This window comes from Nicotiana tabacum, chromosome 10 (genome assembly GCF_000715075.1).
Source record: "Nicotiana tabacum cultivar K326 chromosome 10, ASM71507v2, whole genome shotgun sequence".
Taxonomy (NCBI): domain Eukaryota; kingdom Viridiplantae; phylum Streptophyta; class Magnoliopsida; order Solanales; family Solanaceae; genus Nicotiana; species Nicotiana tabacum.
In genome coordinates, this window is record NC_134089.1 from 63,962,594 (window position 1) to 63,989,004 (window position 26,411).

Here is a 26,411-nt window from a genome sequence, read left to right on the forward strand (position 1 = left end):
TTTTACTTCTTCATTTTGTTTGTTTGTAGACAGATCCATTATATAATGATCACTCTTCTTTAGTTAGAGGCAGGCTTTTAGCCAACATTAGCTCTACCTTCTCTCTAGTTTCTCTCTGTAAAAATCCCCCTTTGTAATATTTTCGTTCTGAAATAAAAAATTTAAAAGGTCACTTGGCAACAACTCAGAGTCTTTGTGCTGGTATTGTTCTGCTCCCTCCCTCTTTCATTTATACGATATTGTTAGCCTAAATGACAGGCTAAACATGTAAGTGTTAGACTTGGTTCTCAATGGTTATCTGTTATTCATGTTTATCGTAGTTAAGAGTCTACTGTATCAAACCCAATGGGGTTTTGGGTTAAGGACTATATAGACTAGGCAGTTACTAGTCTCAACAGTAAACCTTGGTTAGTCCCAAGCTAACCGGTGGTGCTCGTTAACCCGTTTAGGTAGGTGGCCGTTGAAGGGTTGTGAAGAGCATCGTGGTTTAAGGTTTCCCTAGAGATTAGTGGCTAGGCCAGGACTGGTGTCCTTGTAATTCAATTCCTGAACCCTATTTGGAAGCGACCTAGCCCCTTATAATAATAACAATACATTAAAAGATTTTTCAGGTCTGTCGTTAATAATCTTCAATAATTTTCAGTTCGATGGAAGTACTAGTTTGTCCTTAATTGGTTAATACACTACAAAATAGTTTCATAAACAAACTATACTGACTTACTGAGTCGAAGTAGCGAAATGAGCTTTTCTTGTGATTCAGCAGTGCAGTCATTAATGAAGTTGCATGGACTAGTTCTCAAAAACTTTATTGGGCGATAGATTAGATTAGGGTTATCTTGTCTTAGCTTCAGCAATCTGGCATCTCTAACATATAGGCTTTCTAGCCTATTAAAAGAAAATCCCCTAACTATATCAGTCAGAAGGAAAAATGAAAGAGAAGTGAAAAGGAAGAACCAATCCGACCCAATTTTTCCCGACGAAAAAAGTAGTTGTCATAATTTTTTGGCAGAGAAATATCTCCACAAACAAATAAAGAAATTCCCTTCGTCCTCACAAGATGAAATTCAACAGCCGCACAAAATAGCTTTATCTACTATTTTTATTTATTAATTACTAGACCAATTATGATTTGGAAGTTGATCTAGAGCAAGTGTTGTATCTATTATGACATAATATTAAGAACCAACAAGGATTGCGACGAAGCGATAAGCAATTCTTCATCCTTAATTAGTTATTTCGAATTTGAGCACTGGTATGAAGTCGCCATAAAGTTTTAAGAAATACTTTATTAGGATATACTATAAATCATGCATTTTACTATTGTATTTTTATGAAATAATTATTTATTTATTTTATTTTATAAAGTTTTATTTTAAATAAATCATGTATTCGTCGGTGTGTCCTTTGCTTTTTATTTAGAGTTTTACTTATACACAGAAGATTAAATCATGATTCTTATAAGTCATAAATTTTATGTTCACAATCTAATGAGAGAATACTGGTTGTCGCACAAGGTTAAATTTTAATTTATCTTGATTATGTGTATGGTTTAATTCCGACTTCTTGTACTAGTATATTTTGGATGTATCGAACGAATTTAGTAGAGATAAATATTTTACACTGACTTAATAAATAATTCTCTAGTGCATTAAATATAGTTATACTTTAAATCTTGATATAATTATTATTAGCTGTGTATATTGTTTAATATTTTAATTTATTAAAAGGTGAGATTCTTTTGTGAGTCAATATGCCTAGTAAATTGGACAATAATGATATATCCCGACAAAGTAATAATTAGTTGATGGAATCCATGCCTTGATCTTAATATTGTTAATGTACTTTTATGAAAGCTTACAACAACAACAACAACAACAACAACAACAACAACAAACCCAATTTAATCCCACAAAGGTAAGCAGACTTTTTCCCTACCCAGTAAAGGTAGAGAGATTATTTTCGCTAGATCCTCGGTTCAAGATAAAGTGAAGAAGAGAAAGGAAGAAGAAGATGTCACGACCCCAAATGTTCACCTTTGGATGTCGTGATGAAACCTAGTCTTAAGCCTAACATTCATTGATAACTTAATAGAGATAACAAAGTGAGATAATAATATAAATCGATAAAGCTCATAATAACTCCAAAACAGATCATTAGTAACAAAATTTCAAAAACCGGTGGATCTTAGTCATAAGCTCTACAGAAATGTACTAAAAATCTCTAATATAATATTGTCCGATAATAGGATAAATAGTAGTAAAAGGAGTAACAGAAGGTGAATCTGAGGCATGTGAGCGTTGAGCAGGTATACCTTGAAGTATTTGAAAATATCTGAACGATCAAGATGTCGTGATGGAATCTAGTCTTTAAGACTAGGTAAGCCTAATACTTACTGAATTAATGCAAAATCAACCAAAAATTGTTAAATATGAAACCGAAATTTTTATACAAAGCCAACATTCTCAAAACCGGTAGTACAAGTCACAAGCTCTATTCAGTTCTCTAAAGAAAATATCTAAGTACAACTATTCCGGAATAGAATTAAATTGTACAAGATAACTTCCGCAAGTGACTCTGAGGCCTACGAACGCGACGGTAGGTATACTTTGAAGTCTCCGCAGCAATATATGGTCCTCTATCTAACAATCAACAGACTCTGAGTACCTGGATCTGCACGAAAATGTGCAGAAGTATAGTATGAGTACACCACGGTTGGTACCCAGTAAGTATCAAGACTAACCTCGATGGAGTAGTGGCGGGGTACAAGTCAAGGCATTCACTAGACAAGATAACTTGTGCAGTATAGAAGTCTAAAGCTAATAATGGAAGGTAGAAATCAGTAAATGGCAACAAAATTAACATGTGATATAAACAGTAAAGCAACAGGAACAGCATGAAGTATAATTGAGCCTAAATAAGGAACACATATAACAATCAATTAATCAAGCCGTTCTAACACACGATTCACAACGAAATCACCCTGTGATACCTTATCTCATAGTCACGAGTCTCAACCCATCATCATGTACTCACGGCACCTCGTGCCCACATCTCAAATCACAACCGCACGGACAACTCACGTGCCAATATCTCAATCCGCCTGGCATGATCACTGGCTCACAATCACAATCCGCATGGCATGATTACAGGCTCACAATCACGATCCACCCGGCCTAGTCAGTGGCTCAATATCAATATGGAAACAGATAATACAATAACACATGAGTATGATCGATAAACGTCAAGTTTCATACTACTGAGCTAGTATAAGTGGAATGTTACAAAGTATTCTTGTGCGAGTCTACTATTACAACCCCAATTAACAAGTAATATCAAAGACCTCGAATAGCTCATCGAAATAACAAAGCAATTCATGCGAGGTGTATGAAAAACACAAGGAAAAGCACACCATCACACGAAAATCACCAACACAATGTCTCCAAACCATCACACATCATCCCTAACACTGACACTCTTATCTATCTGATTGCCACCTGTATCACTCCGCCCTGACATTATTATCAGCTACCCTTATCTCTTCTATAACCACAAATATCACTCCATATAATAGCTACCCTTATCTCTCCGCCTAGACAATAATGCAATAGCCACTCGTATCACTCCATGCATTCAACAACTATGAGATGCCACCCTTATGCCCCGCATAACAACAATGGTAAAATGCCACCCTTATACTCCGCATAACAACAATGGTGAAATGTCATCCTTATACTCCGTATAACAACAACCAACCACACAACAATTTACATGGTTCATCATCACGACAACATAACATATCAACTCGTATCACAAGTGCCCGTAGGCTACAACCTTTCCAAAAATTCAACGATATCAATATTTTCACAATAAATAGCCCACGTCTCAACACAACATATATAGAATCTCAATAACAACAAAATGAATGAAAAAGTAACTCAACAAGGAATAACACCCCCTTTAAACACGACTTCAATTTGAACAGATAATTGACTCTCGCTAACTTCAATTTCAATTAATTGTTTAATGATAACCTTGATAATGAAAGTACTTCCACGAAATGGAAAACTTCGGACTCTAGTGTATGAATTAGGCTAACAATGAAAGAGGTGGAATGAACTAGTACTACGTTTAATGCATGAGAACAACCTGGCAAAAAAGGATATCATGAGACTACAATTTCAACTAAGAGTAGCTCCACAATAAAAGAAATCACATAATGATAAAAGTGATAACAATTCCAAATAAAACATATAAGAGCAAACTTGACAAGTAAAGAATGTGACATGTAACGATATCTTTAAATAAAGCATGTGATAGTAGATATGACGAATAAAAGATATAACATGTGCTAGCAATTTCGAATAAGTACATAAAAGATGCCTACGTCTAAACCAGTCAATTTCCACATATAAGCCCGAGTACGTACTCATCACCTCACATACACATCTTTCAGATGAAACAAATAGCACAAACGAATCAAATCCTAAGGGGTAGTTTCCCCACACAAAGTTAGGCAAGATACTTACCTCAAAGAAGCTAAATTGGTACTCTAAAATGACCTTCTTGAGTGAAACAATCTCCGAACGGCTCAAATCTTTCCAAAATAACTTAATATCATAAATAAAAATCATAGGAAACAATTTCGGATAATAAAGCTTCGATCTTGAACGAAAACTAAAAAGTCAACCCAAAAGATCAACCCTGGGGCCGCACCTCGGAACCCGAAAAAATTCATAAAATCCGAACACCCATTCTGATACGAGTCCAACCATACCAAATTTATCCTATTCCGACATCAAATCGTCCTTCAAATTATCATTTTACTTCTTCAAAAGTTTTCACAAAATTCTCATTTTTCTCTCATTCAATTCACAAATATAATGATAAAAATAATTATAGAATCATGAAATATAATCAATTCTGAATAAAGAATACTTAACCCAATCCAACACATGAAGAAATCCTCCAAAATTTCCCAAAACCGAGGTCTATAACCCAAAATTTGATGAAAATGGGCAAACCCTCGAATTTAAACCTTTCTGCTAGAGATTCTGCATTTGCGAGCAAAGAAGCACATCTGCAATCTCGCACCTGTGAGAAAATGCTCGCATCTGCGATAACAACCTACTAGACCAAACATCGCATCTGCACAAGGAAACCGCACCTACGACACAGTAGAAGCGAGACAAAAACAACAGAAGCGGACAGTCACCCTGAGCCACAAACTCGCATTTGCGATGGGCACCCTGCAGTTGCGGCTACGCACCTGCGTTCACCAAACCCGCAGAAGTGGAACTCATGCCTAGGACCAACATCGCAGAAACGATAGAAACTTTCGCAGAAGCGGCTCTGCACCTGCGCTCCAAAAATGGCAGGTGCGATACACCAGAAACAGACTTGCCAAAAACATGGGAACAAATTCGAAACTCGTCCGAAGCACACCCGGGGCCCCCGGGACCCCGTACAAATATACCAACAGGTTCCAAAACATAATGTGATCCTGCTCAAACACTCAAATCACATCGAACAATATCCAAACTACGAATTGCACCACAAATCAAACTTAATGAACTTATGAATTCTCAACTTCTACAACCCGGCCCGAAACATATTAAATCAAATCGGAATAACGTCAAATTTTGCATGAAAGTTCCAAATGACACAACGGATCTATACCAACTCCCGGAATCAAAATCCGAACCCGATATTCTCAAAGTCAACTCCCAGTCAAATCTCTTAACCCTTCGAGCCTTTAACTTTCTAATTTTTGCCGAAGTGCATCAAATCAACCTATGAACCTCCAAATCAAAATCCGGACATACGTCTGAGTCCAAAATCACCATATGAAGATATTGGAATCATCAAAACACCATTCCATAGTCGTCTACACCAAAGTCAAACTCTAGTCAACTTTTTTTACTTAAGATTCTGAAACAAGAATCATCCTTCCAAATCAACCCCGAATCATCCGAAATCCGAACTTGACCACACACGCAAGTCATAATACATAATACGAAGCTGCTCGAAACTTTAAGCAGATGAACGGGATATTAATTCTCAAAATGACCGGCCAGATCGTTACGACCTAGCCCTCTTAAACAAACGTTCTTCCTTGAACGTACAAAGAACTGTTCCGAAGTCACCAAATCACTTAGTGAACTTACCATACATACACTTGCAGGTGATACCACGTCACCCCAATCCACATAAGCCCGACAACACCATCTCAACTGAAAATTATTCCTTCCACCCACACTAATAAGCCTTAGAACCAAATTTTTCACCATCCGATCATTTCCCGAAGACCTGTTCCTACATCAACACACAATATCAGCCTCAACCAGCTGCAACAACTCATGCCTACACCCACAAGGTACAACCACATGATGTGGCACATTATACATATGCCGATAACAACAACTCTGACCACAATAGATCCCATAATTAAATCTAGCACCGACAATTAACCTCATATGAGCTAGAACCCTTTTCCAAACCTTCATAGCACTAACAACGATGCAAGAAACATGAAGATCCCATAACCATTCACTCAAATCAATAAGTCGCACTTAACGAAATCTGGGCACACACCTAGCAAGCTAAAACTCAATAAGCATAACACAAAAATGACTGAATATGCGAAGAGAAACATATGAGAGAACTATCAAACAAGCCCGACAGGCATAACTCCCTATCAGTACCATACTACAAATCACTTCCACAAGGAAGAATAAAAACATATGAACTAATCACGAGGATCTCATCGTAATACAACTCTACCGCGGCATGCAGCCCGGTTCAAACACATCAAACCATATTAAGACGTGAGGATCCAATCCCCAGCTCTGAATTACAAGTAGAATACAAATCATACCAACCGCAACCTTAAACTAATTCAACTCCGCAAAACAAAATCACAACACGCAATAGATTTTCCATATCGGTAGAGCATCTAAATCATAAATCGTAATCAAACCATCCAGAAATCACCTAAAAACATACTGAAATGAGTAACAAAAAGTCATTTATAAGTCTCATAGATCTCAATATTGAACAAAACAAAATGATAGATATGGGCTGTCACTATTAAATCTCCCAACCGAGGTAAACACATAAATAGAGTGCAAAATCACAAAACTCGCCCATATATGAAGTAAGATTAGATGACTCACCCCAATAAGCAGAATCAAATCAAAATAAGAATGATGCTCCTCTATAACAATCGAAACCATGCCTGTAATGTCATCATCCAGTGCAGCTGTCTCAGCCATACTACGAAAAGAATATCAATAGACCGGGCCTCCCCCTCTTGGGCGCCCTCTACCCGCCTGTCCTCCACTCCTAACTAGCTATACAAGTGGAGTAGCAACTGGAATGGAGCTCGTAGCCTGAGTGCTCTGATGAAATCCTCCTATCCCGAGTCTAGGACAATCTCTCATGATATGCCTTGTATCACCATACTCATAATAACCGCTCTGCGGGCATGGCTGCCCGTACCGAGTCTGTGCCGGATAACTAGAATAACCGATGTAGGAACCCCATACTGGTGGTGCACTAAAATATGATTGCCCCCACATGAGTACCCTGAATAACTAGAGCACCATGAGTATTATGAAGTGCGGATTGGACTGGCCAAGCCAAGTAGAATCTAAGATCATAACTGTGTCCCTCAATGAATTTGCGGACCCACTCTCTAATTGTAGGAATCAAAGTAGGTGCATGACGGGATAACTTACTGAACATGATGGCATTCTCTGACACTGTCATGGTGCCCTGGCCCAGCTGCTCAAACTCTATACGCCATGCATCCCGAAGGGTCTGGGGAACGAACTTCTTCAAAAACATCTCTAAAAACTAAGCCCAAGTGGGTGGTGCTGCATCAGATGGTCTACCCTCCTCATAAACCTGCCACCACTGGTATACTGCTCCTAACAGCTGAAATATAGTAAAAACAACTCCGCTCACCTCCACGATACCCATGGTGTGGAGAATACGATGAAACTTCTTTAGAAATTCATGTGCATCCTCGGTAGTTGTGCCAGTGAATATAGGTAGACTATACCTCTTGAACCTCTGAAATCTCTTATTTCCTTCTCTGATGCCCCTGGCCTGACCTCAGGCTAAATCGGAATAACAGGCTGTATCGGCACCATACGCGGGGGCTTAATTAATTTGAGCCCGCCGCTCTAGTGTACGGGTGGTGGGAGTTTGAGATCCTCCCCCAATCTGCAAAGTAGCTGGTGCAACAAAGATTAATCCCGCCTGAGCCAATGTACCAAACATGCTCAGGAACTGCGCTAAAGTATCCTAAAATCCGTGGGTAACAACAGGTGCCTCTGGTGCCTATCCCCTAATCGGAGCTACTAGCGGCTCCTCAACTGTTGCTCTGACACGTGCTCTAGCAGCGACACGTGCCCCTCTTAGGCCTCTCGTGGCTCTAGAAAGGGGCGCGAGTGTCTGCTCAATCGATCCGGTGGCATGTGTCCTCATCATCTGTGAGAGAATAGAGATACAAAGGCTCAAACTTCGAAATCAACAAATCAACCCATCAAGAATGAAAGAAATGGAGATTTTTCCTATTAGTTTTGTAGCCTCTTGAAGATAAGTACAGAAGTATTTATACCAATCTGCAAGCCTCTACTAAACTTGCTTATGACTCGTAGCACCTATGAACATAGAGCTCTGACACCAACTTGTCACGACCCTAGTTTTCCTCTGTAGAATATGGATGGCATCTAGTCTTTAAGACTAAGGAAGCCTAATACTTGCAGAATTAATGGCAATATCAACCAACAACTATTAAATATGAAACAAAAATTTCTATATAAAGCCAACAATCCAAAAACATGTAGTATAAGTGACAAGCTCTGTTGAGTTCACTAAAGAAATTCTTTAAGTACAACTGTTCCGGAATAGAATTAAAACTTTACAAGATAACTTTTGAAGGTGACTCTGAGGCTTGCGAATGCAACGGCGAGTATACCTTGAAGTCTCTGCAGCAATATTTGGCTCATTATCTAACAATCAACAGACTCTGAGTACCTGAATCTACACAAAAATGTGCAGAAGTATAGTATGAGTACACCACAGTCGGTACCCAGTAAGTATCAAGACTAACCTCGGTGGAGTAGTGACGAGGTACAAGTCAAGACACTCACTAGACAAGATAACTTGTGCTGTATAGAGGTATAAAGCTAATAATAGGAGGCAAAAATTAGTAAATGGTAACAAAATCAACATGTGATAAAAGCAATAATGAAATAGAAACACCATGAAGTATCATTGAGCCCTAAATAAGGAACATAGAGAACAATCAATTAATCAAGTCATTCTAACACGCGATTCATAATGAAATCACCCCGTGATACCTCGACCCATAGTTGCAAGTCATGAGTCTCAACCCATCATCATGTACTCACGGCACCTCGTGCCCACATCTCGAATGGCAACAGCACGGACAACTCACGTGCCAATATCTCAATTCGTCCGACGTGATCACAAGCTCACAATCACAATCCGTCTGGCATGATCACGTGCTCACAATCACAATCTGTATGGCATGGTCATAGGCTCAATATCAATATAGAGACAGATAATGCAAGAACACGTGGGCATGATCGATAAACGTCAAGTTTCATACTCTTGAGCTGGTATAAGTGGCATGCTACGGTGTATGCTTGTGTGAGTGTACTACTGGAGCCCCAGTCAACAAGTAATATCAAAGACCTCGAATAGCTCATCGAAACAATGTATTACAAACACAAGGAAAAGCACACCATCACACGGAAATCACCAACACAATGTCTCCAAACCAACGAATATCATCCCTAATATTGCCACCCTTATCTCTCGGACGGTCACCCGTATCACTCCGCTTTGACATTATCATCAGCCACCCTTATCTCTCCTATAACCTCCTGTATCACTCCATATAATAGCCACCCTTATTGCTTCGCCCGGACAATAACACAATATCCACCCTTATCACTTCGTACATTCATTAACAATGAGATGTCAACCTTATGCCCCGCATAACAACAATGGTGAAATGCCACCCTTATACTCTGCATAACAAAAATGGTGAAATGTCACTCTTATACTCCACATAACAACAACCAAACCAAACAACAATTCACATATGCTATCATCACGACAACACAATATATCAACTCGTATCACAAGTGCCCGTAGGCCACAACCTTTCTAAAGATTCAACGATATCAATATTTTCATAACAAATAGCCCACGGATCAACACGACATATATATAATCTTAATAACAACAAAATGAACAGAAAAGTAACTCAACAAGGAACAACACCCCCCCTTTGAACAAAATTTCAAATGCATAGATAAATGACTCTCGATAACTTCAATTTCAATTAATTATTTAATGATAACCTCAATAGTTAAAGTACTTCCACGAAATGGTAAACCTCGGACTCTAGTGTATGAATAATTCTAACATTGAAGGAGATGGACCAAACTAGTACTACGTCTAATCCATGAGAACAACCCGGCAACAAAATTTCAACTAAGAGTAGCTCCACAATAAAAGATATCACATAATAATAAAAGTGATAACAACTCCAAATAAAGCATATAAGAGAAAAGCTCGACAAGTAAAGAATGTGACATGTAACGACAACTTCAAATAAAGCATGTGATAGTAGACACGACGAATAAACGATATAACACGTTCTAACAATTCCAAATTAGTACATAAAAGATGTTTATGAGTCTAGACCGGTCAATTTTCACATATAATCCTGAGTACATGCTCGTCACCTCGCGTAAAAGGCTTTTACATGACACAAATAGCACAAACGAATCAAATCCTCAAGGGTAGATCCCCCACACAAAGTTAGGCAAGATACTTACCTCAAAGAAGCTAAACCGATACTCTAAAATAACCTTGTCAAGTGAAACAATCTCCGAACGGCTCAAATCTAGCCAAAATAAATTAATATCATAAATAAAAATCATAGGAAATAATTTCAGATAATAAAGCTTCAATCTTTAATGAAAACTAAAAAGTCAACCCAAAAAGTCAACCCTAGGACCGCACCTCGGAACCCGATAAAATTCATAAAATCCGAACACCCATTCCGATACGAGTCCAACCATACCAAATTTATCTAATTCCGACATCAATTCATCATTCAAATATTATTTTGCATTTTTGAAAGTTTTTAGAAAATTCCCATTTTTCTCTCACCCAATTCACTAATTTAATGATAAAAATAAATATAGAATCATGAAATAATAAATTCCGAATAAAGAACACTTACCCCAATCCAATACGTGAAGAACCTCTCCAAAATCGCCCAAAACCGAGGTCTAGAACTCAAAATATGATGAAAATGGGTGAACCCTCGAATTTAAACCTTTCTGCCAGAGAATCCGCATTTGCAGACAAAGAAGCGCATTTGCACTCTCGCACCTGCGAGAAAATGCTTGCATCACCGACAACAGCCTACTAGCCCAAACTTCGCATCTACGCAAGGAAGGTCATACCTGCAACACCGCAGAAGCGAGACAAAAATCGAATAAGCAGACAGTCACCCTGAGCCACAAACTCGCATCTGCGGTGGGCACACCGTAGATGCGGCCACGTACCTGCGTTCACCAACCCGCAGAAGCGGAACTCCCGCCCTATAGAAAATTTAAGCGACTGTGCACCTGCACTCCAAAAATGCAGAGGTGCGATACACCGGAAAAAGACTTGCAAAAACCATGGGAACAAATCCAAAACTCGTCCGAAACTGGCCCTCGGGACCCTGTCCGAACAGACCGACACATTCCAAAAACATGATACAAACCTTCTCGAGGCCTCAAATCATATCGAACAACATCAAAACTATGAATCGTACCATAAATCGAACTTAATAAACTTATAAATTCTCAACTTCTACAATCCGCACTGAAATATATCAAATCAACTCGGAATGACGTCAAATTTTGCATACAAGTTCCAAATGACACAACGGAGCTACACCAACTCTCGGAATCAAAATCTGAACCAGATATCATCAAAGTCTACTCCCAGTCAAACCTTTTAACCCTTCAAGCCTTCAGCTTTTTAATTTTTGCAAAAGTGTATCAAATAAACCTACAGACCTCTAAATCCAAATCCAAATGTATGTCTGAGTCCAAATTCACCATATGAAGCTATTGGAATCATCAAAATACCATTCCGGAATCGTCTACACAAAAGTTAAACTTCGGTCAACTATTTTCACTTAAGCTTCTAAATCAAGAATCATCCTTCCAAATCAATCCTGAATCATCCGAAATCCTAACTCGACCACACACACAAGTCATAATATATAATACGAAGCTTCTCGAGACCTTAAGTCGCCAAACGGGGCATTAATTCTCAAAACGAACGGTTAGGTCGTTACAACTACAATTATCGCAATTGCGGCACTAGTTCACAATTGCGGCACTAACAACCTATATGGGAAGTTGCAATTGCGATATTGGCTTCATAATTATGAAGCCTGCTCCCTTCGCAAATGCGACAAAAATGTCACAAATGCGAACCTACCCAGTATAGTTCATTTTTTGCAAATGCAATCAAGGCATCACATATGGGATACCTGAGGGCCCTCTGCTATGAACACAATTGCAATGATGGTGTTTGCAACTGCGACACCAGAGATACCAGCACACCAACAACCTATTTCAGTTCAAAATCATCCCAAAACATGTCTGAAACTCACCCGATCCCTCGGGGCTCCTAACAAAACATCCACACAAGTCTAAAAACATCATATGAACTCGGTCGCAAAATAAAAATACAAAAATAACATCTAGATCTACGAATTGAACATCAAAACGTATGAATTTCAAAAGAAAACTCAAGAACCTCTAAAATTGCAACCAAGCATCTAAATCCAATCAAACCAACTCGAAATGACACTAAATTTTGCAATCAAGTTCCAAATAGTAAAACGAACCTATTCCAAGTCCCAAAACCAAATTCCAAACCCGATATCCAAAAAGCTGACCTACAGTCAAACTTGGAAAAACTTAAAACCTCAAATTGCCAACTTTTGGCAAAACAAGTCAAATCAACCAAGGGACCTTCGAATTAAATTCTGGGCATATGTCCAAGTCCAAAATCATGATATGAACCTATCAAAGCCATCAAAACATCATTCCGGGATCAATTTCATAAAAGTCAAACTTTGGTTAATATTTTCAGCTTAGTCTTCTAAATCAAGAACTAACGGGTTCAAATCAACCCAAAACCTTCCCTGAATGAAGCTAACCAACCCCGCAAGTCATAAAGCCACAAATATATATGTGTGAAGCATCAAAAGGGAAAATGGGGCTCAAATATACAAAGAAGAAAGAATATGAATTAGCCTCAACAGGAAAATAAGATACATATTAACCTTCTACCAAGAAGAAGAAGAAAGAAGACGAATTAGCCTCAACAAGAAAATAAGATACCTACTAACCTTCTACCCTAATTCTTGACCTCCACACTCTCCTATCAATAGTCATATCCTCAGTGAGCTGAAGATGTGCCATATCCTGCTTAATCACCTCTCCCTAATATTTTTTTGGCCTACCCTACCTTTTCTTACATCCACCATGACCAACCGTTCACACCTCCCTACAGGCGCATTAGCGCTTCTTCTCTTCACTTGCTCGAACCACCTCAACATCCACTCCCATATCTTGTCCTACAAAGGGGCCACATCTATTATATCTCGAATAACTTCATTCCTGATCCTATCTCTCCTGGTATGCCCACATATACATCTCAACGTCCTCAATTCTGCTACTTTCATCTTCTGAACATGAGAGTTTTTGACTAGACAACACTCAACTTCATACAACATAGTCGACCTAACCACCACTTTGTAGAACTTACCCTAAGCCTTGGTGGCACATTTTTATCACATAAAACATCATATGCGAGCCTTTATTTTATCAACTCAGTTCCAATACGGCATGTGACATCCCCGTCAAACTCTCTGTTACCTTGGATTATAGACCCGAGATACTTGAAACTATTTCTCTTGGGAATGACTTGAGTATCAAGTCTCACATCCCCGTATACTACATGGGTCCTGTTACTATATTTGCAATCTAAGTATTTTGTTTTGGTCCTGCTCAACTTGAAACCTTTAGACTCCAGGGTATGTCTCCAAACCTCCAGCCTTGTATTAACCGCACCTCGCATTTCATCAATCAACAATATGTCATCGCCAAATAACATGCACCATGGCACTTCTCCTTGAATGGATTGTGTCGACACATCCATTGCCAAGGCAAATAAAAATGGGCTAAGGGTTGATCCCTGGTGCATGTCGCGCCCCCTTTTTCCTTTGCGGAATCGGGTTTATGACATTTTGGTTGGGACAACTCTTTCCTTTTGAAAAGGGGTTTGCAGTTTTGAAGAGTCGTCACCTAACGATTTAAGGTATGTTAGGGCACCTGTAGTGTTTATTTATAACTACGTTTGGTAACCAGAGATAGTGTAAGGACTTGAAATTATCCTAAGGGGAAGGTGTTAGGCACCCCTCAGGATCCACTAGTGTGGTTTCAGGCCAAACAGTGTTTGTGAATTTATACAATTAGCAAATAAACAAGTAGGGCTCAAATAATAGGGGATATAAGTTTAAATACACAGGTGTAAGAAAACAAATAATGAAAAAAGAAAAAAAACTAGATTTTTGAAAAGAATTACAATCTAAGCATATTCGTGAATGTAAAGAAGGGTGTCCTAGGTTTATTTATAATATGAATCACATCAATGCAATACCCGGTATGACACTCCTCAAAGAGGGGCTACACGTGGTATTAACGCACCGGTCATCATATCCATATCTACCCTTTCCCGCCCTGTGAAGGTAATTAAAGCGAAGGTTGGTCTCGACCCCTATTGCATGATGTTACTTGTCCCTTCTTATTAGTCCCGGAGAAATTTAGGACTCCTATCCTAAAAAGGGGGGGAGGTTCTAGGCAGACCCTCAGGTTTAAAGGTAAAATACTAGGCGACAAATAAGAACACATAAGACTGCATTTAGGGGGAAAACACAGAAACAGATAGAATGCTCAGATATACCTCCACAAGTAATGCACATAGACAGCATGACTCATACACAGGTAAGGTCCATATTTGAACTCAGAATTCTAAAGCATGGTATCTAAGTGATAACAGCAGAACCAGATCTATTACATGACTCAGAAAAAAAGTCCAAATCAGGCTTGCCTACTAATTCTAACAGTTGATAATTAAGCAGCATACATAAAGAAGCATGTTTCTAGTTTTGACAAATTTAGCACCTAAGGCTTTCCTAAGCGTAAAATAACATGCAGAAGTTATTCAGAATTATTAAAAAATAGTTCGGAAATTGTTTGTACCTAAAACATGTTGTCTAAATATTGCAAAGACATGCAGGGATTATTACCAGTTTGTTTAAAGTAGGATGAGACTGTTGATACTCCTTTTCATCATCAGTAGTTTAACTAAGCGTAGCTGAGTGAGTATGAACGAGAACCTAATCATGGTAGCTAATGATTTATATGCAGGATTCTTAAAGCAAGATTTCTAAATGCACAACATGATTGCAGAATTTTCTAAGAGCATGATTTCTAAATGCACAACATGATTGCAGGATTTCTAAATGCACAGCATGATTGCAGAATTTCTTAAGAGCAGGATTTCTAAATGAAATTTCGAAACATGTTTACGTGGGCAGAATCACATAATAGCAGCTTAGTTTATTGTTATTATCTACCCTATAGACGGAATTTCTAAGTGTGGATGAGATGCTGAAAACAGTACATATAAATCCTAAATAGCATGATGTCTAATGTATGAATCCTAAGCATGGTTTCTATTGCGCAATTAGGAATATAAACCTAATAACATATTTTCTACCCTTAACAACTATGGCATGCATATTTACCCCATCCCTTTCACTAGCCAACCCCAATACTTATTTTCAACATATTATTACAGACCAATATTGAAATGAATTACATTAGAAAAATAAAAGTTACACTATAGAGAGCCTGAAAACATGCCCAAACCTTCAGCACCTGATTAGGACTTCCTCCCTGAGTTATGTAATAAATCACCTCAAGTGCCAAGATTATTCCATAGCCTTTCTCATATCTGGGTGTGTCAGAGTTCCCTAAGGACCTCAAGGGATCCGGGGCAGTGCTCACACACAGATTTCATAGCCAAGACAGAGTAAGTGCAGTGTGGAAAGGCCAGTTTTCATGTGTCCAAGTTCAGAAGGAGATCAAGGGTCCCAAAGCAAGGCTCACACAAAAGGGGTAGAACCTAGTGGTCTAAGAGTAAGGTCAGAGTGCTTGACATAAGTTTAAAAGAGTTGAGTTGGAAATAGTTTTGACAATGATTAGTTTAAATAAGTTTTGGAAAAGCAATAGAAGAGTTTGCCTTAGTGAAAACCAGTTTGGAGAAGAAAAGAAACAGGACAATTAGCAACTCAAGACCAAATCAACATACATAGTTCAAACACAAATAGGGAAAGAGGGAATTGGGGACAAGTAGTTCATATGTGAAAGCATGTTTGCACATAGGTTAACACCAGAGAAGTGCTACAGAAATTAAATAGTCACAGTAATAGTCTATCACAAAGGTTCATTCCAAGAGCTTAACAATATTAGATTAAGGGGTGATAAACAGAGTTACTCATTAGGTGTAGGGGGAAGGGTTCAGGATCACATAGTGACTGGGTGTCACAAACACATGCTTACAATGTATTGGGGGTTAGGGCAGAATAGTAGTAGAAAAATGTAAGAAAGCAGTAGACATGCTGAATTATAGGGAAGGGGTCTATTACACAGAGTTAGTCATGCTACTTAATGTTAATCAAGTACATTAGGAGTCTATGATACTAACATGGCATACTAGTTGAGGGAAATAAACAAGAACTCAAGTAGACATGCTGGCCAAGTATCAAACAAGACAAGTGATACTGTATAAAGCAGTAAACAAGAAGAGCAATTAAATACATAAGCCATTAATGCAGAAGGATACATGGATTAATAGACATGGAGCACATAGAGTTGAGTTTTAGAATTGAACTAGGAACATACCAGTTAGGGAAGCAAAATGCAGAAAAGTAAAGCAAGTAGAGCTCCACAGTCTAGCCTTTGGCTTTCACCCGGCTATACAAGCAGTTAGCACAAGTAGCAGAGAAAAGAAAAGAGAGTTTGAGTGTATGTGTATTCTGAACTGTGTTCGTGTTTTGAGAGGTAAAATAAAAGTGTATATATAGCACTTTAGGAGTAGAACTAATAAGGTAAAAGAATTAGAAGCTAGTCAATTAGGGACAATCACAGAATTATAGAATCAAATCACCTAAAGGGGTTCGGAATAGACCTCCTTAATTAGGGGTAATTGATTAACGGTAACAACAGGGGTTTAATTAAGGCAAGGAGTCCAAATCATACCAAATAAGGAATCAGTAAGAATTCTAAAATTATATAGGCAATCAATTAAGGCAGAGATGACCATTTAAAGTCATAAACAAGGAAATAAATATAATCTATGCACACGAATCTTAATAGAGTAAAGTAATCAGCAAAACCTTCAAAGCATAGTGATTTCCGGAATGAATTACTCAAATCCCATAAAATAAAGATTAGACTAAGTAAGACCTCAAAGAAAATATAGTACTTAGCCGGAAAAGCAGGTTCGAACTCTAACAAAGATTAATGAGGGCAAAACCAAAAAAATACTGGATTTAACAAGGAAAAATGTTTAAGTTCAAAAGATGAAGTAAACTAACACGACTGGTACCACAAAGATACCCCAAATCAAAGCACAGATTGAAGGAACCACATAGAATCAACTAGGGTTTCATATTCTTGCACAAATCAGTCACGAAGATGAAAGGATAATTAATCAAACACATAGAAGCCAGAAAAACCCTTTGAAAAATAAATTGGGATGAACCCTAGTTTAGGAAGAGTGATAAAAAATTCGGAATAGTTAGTTAAAACAGGAAGTTTTTAAAGGAAAACGCTTAATAATGCTCGAATCACCTTAGATATAGAAAGATCTGAGAAGAATCGAACAATAGCGAATCTAAGGTTTTCGAAAAATAGTAGAGATGAATAAAAATGGTTAAAAACTCATGGATATACCTAGATCTAAGACAGATCTAAAGAAAAATGGAAAATCTCAAGAGTTAGGGTTTCAGAGAACCCAAAGAAGATGAGAGGACCTTAAAATGTCACCGGTTTTAGCCGGAAAAGTCATAGATCTTACTCGAACAGCCATGGATGGTCGGAAAATGGCATGAAAGACTACGGATAGGAGTTGAACCGCTCCATGTTCACCGGAGGACCTCAGGGGTAGTGTTAAACGGGCTTGGTGTGAAGTAGAGGCCAGGAGATGATGAGAGGCCATGGTTTCCGGCGAGGAAGGTGGCCGGAGAAGGTGGACAGTGATTAGGGTTTGAGGGTGTCTGAGAGAGAAGATAGGAGGAGAGGATTCAGAGGCAGCTCAAATGAAAGAATGGGGTAGGCTTTTGGGGTTGTTCGATTAAAAAAGGAAAGAAACAACGTGGACTGTTGATCTAAGAGATCAACGGTCGAGATTAAATGGGGTAGGTGGGTTTAGGGTTTGGGTATGGGTTAGTAGGGTGTGGGTCGGGTTTTTAATTGTAAAATTGGGCTGAGAATTTGGGGTCCAATTTGGCTATAATTTAAATAGTCAGTTTTTCCCTATTTAATTTATAAAAAATAGTAAATAATTTCTGAAAAATAATTTAAAAAGCTAAAATAATTTATAATACATAATGAGCAATTTAAAAATATAGGATCCAATTTTATGCATATAAAACATAATTAAATTTTAAAAAGGGCTAATATTGCAATTATGTGCAATTTAGCTTTAAAAATACTAAATATAATTAAAAAAATATGTAAAAATTACCTTAGCCATATTTTGGAATAAAAATAGAAATTCAATAGATTAATTATCAAAACTATAATTTTGGAAATAATTATTGGGGATTTTATGGATAAAAAGGGAGAAAATAAATCAATTTAAAAACCTTAAAATTATTTAAAAAAAACCTTGGAAATGCTTATATATGCTATTTTGAAGGTATTTTGCATATTAAAAAATATATTAAACAAAAATTGGGTATCAACAGTGTAATCCCATCATAACTGGGAAGTGTTCCGAGTCACTTCCTGCAGTCCACACCTGAGTCTTAGCAATATCATACATATCCTTAATTACCCTTATATACGCCACCGGAACACCACTAACCTCCAAACATCTTCACAAAATCTCCATTCAGACTTTATCGTATGCTTTTTCTAGGTCAATGAACACTATATGTAAGTCTTTCTTCCTCTCCCTATACTGCTTCACAAATCACCTCATTAGATGAATAGCTTTCATACTCGATCGCCTCGGCATGAATCCGAACTGGTTCTTAGAAATAGACACACTCCTCCTCACCTTGGCTTCTACCCCTCTCTTCCAAACTTTCATAGTGTGACTTAGCAGCTTGATACCCCTGTAAGTGTTACAATTTTAGATATCACCTTTGTTCTTGTACAACGGAATCATTGTACTCCACCTCCATTCTTCGGTCATATTCTTCGTCCTAAAATGACATTGAACAACCTCGTAAGCCACTTCAAACTTGTCTGACCAGCGTTCTTCCAAATATTTCGTTGGGATTTCGTCTGGCCTAGTCGCTCTACTCTTGCTCATCTTACACAATGCCCCTTCAATCTCCTCAACCTTAATACGCCTACAATACCTAAAATCACACCGACCCTCGAGTGCTCCAAATCACCCAGCACAATGCTTCAACGGTTTATGAAAGTAAATCTATCTTCTCCGTCGAATAAGTGCCTCTTCCATCAATACTTTGTCGTCCTCATATTTGATTCACTTTACTTGGTCTAATCACGAGCTTTCCTCTCTCTCACTTTACTTATGAAACCTTATAAGTTTTCATATATAAATTCGGCTGTTGGATTTTGTATCAACACATGAAATAAGTTAAGTGAAAGTCTAAAGAAAATAATTAATAACTTAAATTATCAGTAATTTAATTTAATTGACTAGTATTTGAATCATAACCTGAGGAGCTAAATAACATTTAATGAAAGAATTTTGAAATTGAACTAAGGAGTGCAATTTTAAATTTTTAGTGGAATAATTTGTAATTTATTATGGTAGTTATTAATTCCAAATTTTTGAATTATATTCATATTACGAAGCCTTGTTAATTAGATTTTGTGGTCCTCGATGTGCCTGAATAATTAAGAATTTAAAGAAAAATATTTTCTTATGGAAATGAAAACCCAACAGGTTTTGAAAAATTTTAACCCCTAAAAACGTGCTCTATATATAGGTGGATTTATTCACTAGACAACACATGTATTTTCATTCTGTTTTTGAGGAAGAATTTGCCCACATGAATTTTACACAGTTTAATTATTATTCGGATAATATAGTAGAAGAGAGTAGGACTACTTGAACCATGATTTGGTGGATAAGTTGCAATAATTGCTGGTAGATTTGCTAAAACTGGAAGCCAACTTTATTGATGATTTGTGTTCACGCTTTAAGAGGTAATTCGTGAAACTCCGTATATACTAATTATATTGTTTAGTATACACGTGATTTCGATATTTGGAATGCTTTTGATGTATGTATTATTATTCCAACATGCTTTATCTCCCAATAAGGAACTTTCTCTTGAAAATATAAATTTGGTGAGGGCTCAATACGAATACTGAACACCGAGTAAAACCCAATTAAAAAGGACATAATATTAAGGTGTTCAGTAGACCTTTAATCCTTATACACTCCTTTTTGAATTATGAATTGATCCAAAAACGACCTTTTGTACTACATAATGAAAGAATGCTAGCGCCTGGCTCAGCTCACTGATCACCGCAAGCCGAACAATGGGAATTTTCTGTAATTGTGATTTTCGAAATGAGAGGAAACTATTTTGCTTTTTAAAATTTGTTCTTTTGGCTACTAGGATTGCATGGGTTTGTTGGTAAATTTTGACTGATGGAACATGATACTATTCAGGTTATTGAAACTTCTTTCATTTTTTTTCTATTCATAAAATTTAATTTTCAATGGGAAAAAGGCCAAAATTGTCCCTATAATATCGAAACTTAGTCACGTTTATGCCCGTTTCTACTTTCAGTCCAAATATATGCCCGCCGTTAAGAAAGTAGACAAAATTGTTCCTAATCTTAACAGTTGTCCATGACTCAACAACTAAAATGACACGGTGAACTCTGTGTTCACTATTTATTTTTCATTTGTAATAATAAATAACTATACCTATTAAAATTAGTCTTCTCCTTATCTAACTTTCCAATTCAAGGCACAAAGATTTAACCGATTCTAATTTAAATAACAAGTTGCAACTTTGAATAGTTCATCATTCCAATGTCAGATTCTTTGTTCTATTCAGTCTGAAACAGATCAAAAATTTCCAAAACGATTCTCACACGATTGTTTCTTCTTTATTTGCGAAAAAGTTTGTTTCGTCAAGATTTTACTGGTTCTGATATGTTCAAGCAGTAAAGAAATTTTTTACTAAAAAATAGATTTTTTCGTTGGATGGAATTTTAAAGAGAAACAAGAGGTCACTCGCAAACGGGTTTTTATGGAGGATTTCTTTCTTCTGAATCTAGCTCTTCTTCTTTTTGTGGAAAAGGAGTGTTACTGGCCAGTTATGACCAGTAAAGAGGAGCGAGAGATGGAAGAAAAGAGAGGTGATTTTCTGATGAGTGACTGGTAGTGTTTAAAGAGATGGTTTCTAGTGAAGCTTTTTGGTGGGTATTTCCGATGAGTGATTGCTGATGATTTTCTAGGTAGAGAGAATGTGGGGGTATTTTCTTGGTGGAAGATGGCTGGAGTGGTGGTTCGAACACTGACTGGTAATAATGGGAATTTATGAAATAATTTTGTGGAGCAAGGCAAGAACCTTGAATTTGCAGCAACGGTGGTATGTTGTTAGAGAAGGAGAAGACTAATTTTAGTAGGTTTTGTTATTTAGTATTACAGATGGAAAATAAATAGTGACATGGAGTCCACCGTGTCATTTTAGTTGCTGAGTCATGGACAACCGTTAGGGTTAGGGACAATTATGTCTACTTTCTTAACGGCAGGCATATATTTAGAACGAAAGTAGAAATGAGTATAAACGTGATTAATTTTCGATAGTATAGAGACACTTTTGGCTTTTCCCCATTTTCAATTTAACTTATTATGAAGAATATGAATGAAGCCTATAGTATATGCCCTCAATTTCCATATAACAGTTTTAAGTTTTGAGATTATTCAAGAGCTAAATATGCTATTAAACTTTTCCAATTATAACTGGGCTATATTTGTTTTATAAATGGGTGAGTGACTATTAATCTGTCACGTCATAATTTGTAAATCATTCCTCGTCCACCGAATGTGCCACCACCCAAGCACAATCAACTACCGCCTGATGTACTAAGACGAGAGAAAAAATGTGAGAAGAATATTTTGCTTTTGTTAAGGAAAAGTTGGACTACCGTCATTCACATCATTAAATGTCAAAAATGTAGGAAAATGAATATACATTAAACTCATAGTTAGATGCTAAAAATTGTTGGTATTAAAAATAAAAAAGGAAAGGGAAAGGGAAAACCTAATTAACATATTGTAATTTAAATTAAAAGAGTTTCACATGTTCCAATTTAATTTCTATGACACTTTTTATGTTCCAATTTTGTAATATTCCTAACTTTATAACCTTCTATAATTCAAAAATATAATCAATCTAACTAATAGATTAACTCCATTTTCCACCGAATGCTATCATATAAAATTTTGACGAAAAGAAGTATTAATAATAGTCATTATAGTGCATCACCATTGCACTTTTTCTTTATGAACATTTCTTAGCAAGAATGTTCTCCATAAAAATCGAACCAAATTTGATAAAATGAACTGAACTGGCCGCTGACCACTTCTAGTTTATTTATCTATATCTATATCTATTTATCTATCTATATTATTATAAAAGTATGAATAAAAAGTTGAATTACAAAAATAACTTTTTAATATTAAGTATAATAACTCACAATAAAAGGACATAATCGGAATTCTAAACATTAACCTTGTAATCCTATTAGTTTTGGGACATAATACTATACATTAGGAATTCTACATGATTACCTTTAGGAATCCTACTATTATAATTATTTTCGGGCATAGATATTAGATATTAAAATATATGTGCGTCCTAGCGAAATATAATTATTGTTGCAATTCATAAATTACTTTCTCCGTAGTTTTGTAGCTTTAGGAGAGAGACTTGTGACTTCACTTATGCTATATAATGACCTAGATACATGCATATATACACGTTTTTTCCAAGTTAAGGTGAAACATATTATAGTTATATATTACGTACATAGTTCTAATAAGGAAGTAATTTTATAAGGTTAAAATCTTAATCAACTTTAAAGTCCTAAATATTAAGATTTATTACATAGTTCAAATAAGGAAAGATTTAATGAATAAAATTTTAGTTGATTGCTAAATCCAAAATATTAAGAGAATGATTAAATTACAATTTTGTCCAATGTAAACTCTATTTTTAAAGAGTAAAAAAGATTATATTGCCAAAATCCATTTAGAAACAAGATAGTATATATTATTATAAAGGCCGATTATTAAACAGAAGAACTCTGTAACGACCCGACCGGTCGTTTTGAGCTTTTACACTTGGCTCGCCAGTTCTCGGGCATGACTTGCCCCGTGTGATGTATTATGACTCATGTAAATCGTTGGTTTTGGTTTTCAGGGTAATCGGCATGAAATTTGGAAGAACAGTTCTCAGTTTGAAGCTTGTAATTCGAAAGGTTTTACCAAGATTTGACTTGTTTGTAGATGATCTCGATCGGAATTTTTATGATTTGGTTATCTTCGTTAGGTGATTTGGGACATAAGAGCGTGATCGGAATGCATTTTGGAAGTTTGTGGAAGGTTTAGGCTTGAATTGGCGAAATTGAGATTTCGGCGTTTTCCGGTTGATAGGTGAGATTTTGATATAGAGGTCAAAATGGAATTTCGAAAATTGCAGTAGTTCCGTTGTGTCATTTGGGATGTGTGTGCAAAATTTCAGATCATTCGGACGTGGTTTTGTTGGGTTTTTGATCAAAAGAGAAATTCAGAAGATTTTAGAAAGTTTGGCTTGAATCCGATGTGTTTTGGGTAATTTGATGTTGTTTGAATAAGGTATTAGAATATGTTGGTGCTTTTGGTCGAGGTCCCGGGGGCCTCAGAGTGATTTCGGATGGTTGACGGAGAAGTTTGGATTTTGTTGCAAATGCTGAATTTGCTGCTTCTGGTATTTTCGCACCTGCAGATTGGGGAACGCAGGTGCGGCACCGCATAAGCGGAGTTTTAGTCGCAGAAGCGAAAAAGGGATTGAGGAGCAGAAACCGCAGAAGCGGCTATATGGACCGCATCTGCGGAGCCGCAGATGAGGAAGTGTGATCGCAAATGCGTAATTTCGGTTGTTTAGTGATTTCTGCAGAAGCGGGCGAGAGACTGCAAATGCGGTACCGCAAGTGCGTGGATTGACCGCAGATGCGGGTGCTGGTGTCATAAATGAAATCCGCAGAAGCGGATGTTTTTTTTTTTGCAGAAGCGGAGGCGCAGATGTGCTTATAGGATCGCAGGTGCGAAAGAGCTGGGCAGAAGGTATAAAAATGCCCCTTCGCGATTTTCAGTCATTTGTTCACCATTATTGTGCGATTTTGGAGCTCTAAGCTGTGATTTCAAGAGGGGATCAAGTGTATCCACTGAGGTAAGCTACTTGGGCTTTATACCTTGTGTTTATGGTGATTATATCATTGTTTAATCATGAAAATTTGGGGGAAATTAGAGGAAGAGTTGGGAATTTAGGGCTTGAAATTGGAGAGTGAATTTTTAGAATTTGAGTGACCAGATGAGGTCGGATTTTGATAAATTTGATATGTATGAACTCGTGAGAGGATGAGGATTCCATTGTGTTAATTTTATCGAGTTTTGAGACGTGGGCCTGGGGACCGGGTTTGAGCAATTTCGGGATTTGAATGTAAATTGGATATTTTCGAGTGGGCTTCGTTCCCTTTGCATATTTTAATGATTATGTACTAATTGTGGCTAGATTTGAAGCATTTGGAGGTCGATTTGTGTGGGCGAAGGCATCGCGGGCTAGAGGTTGGACCGGATCGAGGTGAGTAATGATTGTAAATGATGTTCTGAGGGTTTGAAACCCCGGATTGCACATCGTAGTGCTATATTGAGATGAGGCACACGCTTGATGACGGGCGTGGGGTCGTTCACTATTGGGGATTGTGACTTGGTCCGTCTCGGTTGATGATTTTACCACATATTTGACTGAAATCTATTTGCTATCATCATTATTTGGGCTGAATGTCATATTTGGGCTTCGTGCCAACTATTTGAACCTGTCAGGGATTTTTATTGATATTTCCTCACTGTTTTGACTTTAAACTTGTACTCAGTCATGCTATATTCTACTATTTTCAAAACTCAGCCATGTTTACTCTGCTTTAACACTTGAAATGATATTTTAAATCATATTTTGGGCTGAGCATCATGTTTTACTGTTGCCCGAGTGGCTTATGTGATTTTTGACTGAGTAAGGCCGAGGGCCTGTGTTGTGAGGATATTTTTGGGTCGGGCTTCACGCCGCAGTGGTGATAATTTGATTACGAGGCCGAGGGCCTGAGATAGGTACGCCACGAGGTGGCTTGTTGATATTGATATGAGGCCGAGAGCCTGTTTATGATGCCACGAGGTGGCTTGATATTGTGCTTGGGTCCGTAACGAGCCCCTCCAGGAGTCTGCACACCCCCAGTGAGCGCGGGTACCCATTGTGATGTGAGATATAGCTCGAGGGGCTGGTATTATTTTGAGATATTGCCCGAGGGGCGGATTGGTTGACATTGTGCCCGAGGGGCGAACCTTATGTGCTTATCTGTAACGACCCGAACCGTCGTTTCCTGTATTTTTATTATGTACTCCCTGTTAAATGCTTATTCATGTTTCTATATGTGTACTTGGTGAATTTGAATCAATTCGGACCGAGTTTGGTATGAAATGGGATAATTAGTCTCTTTAAGGAAGAATTAGTTTGGAAAAGTCAACCGGACGTTGAATTGTGAGTTAGAGGGCTTGGAATTGAATTCCGTTGATTCGGTTAGTTTCGGGGGATGATTTAAGGCCTAGGAGCGCAATCGGAATTAATTTTGGAGGTCCGGTGAAGAAATTAGCTCATTTTGGCGAAGTTAGTAATTTGGCGATCTTCGGTTGATAGGTGAAATTTTGATCCAAAGGTCGGAATGGAATTCCGAGAATTTTTG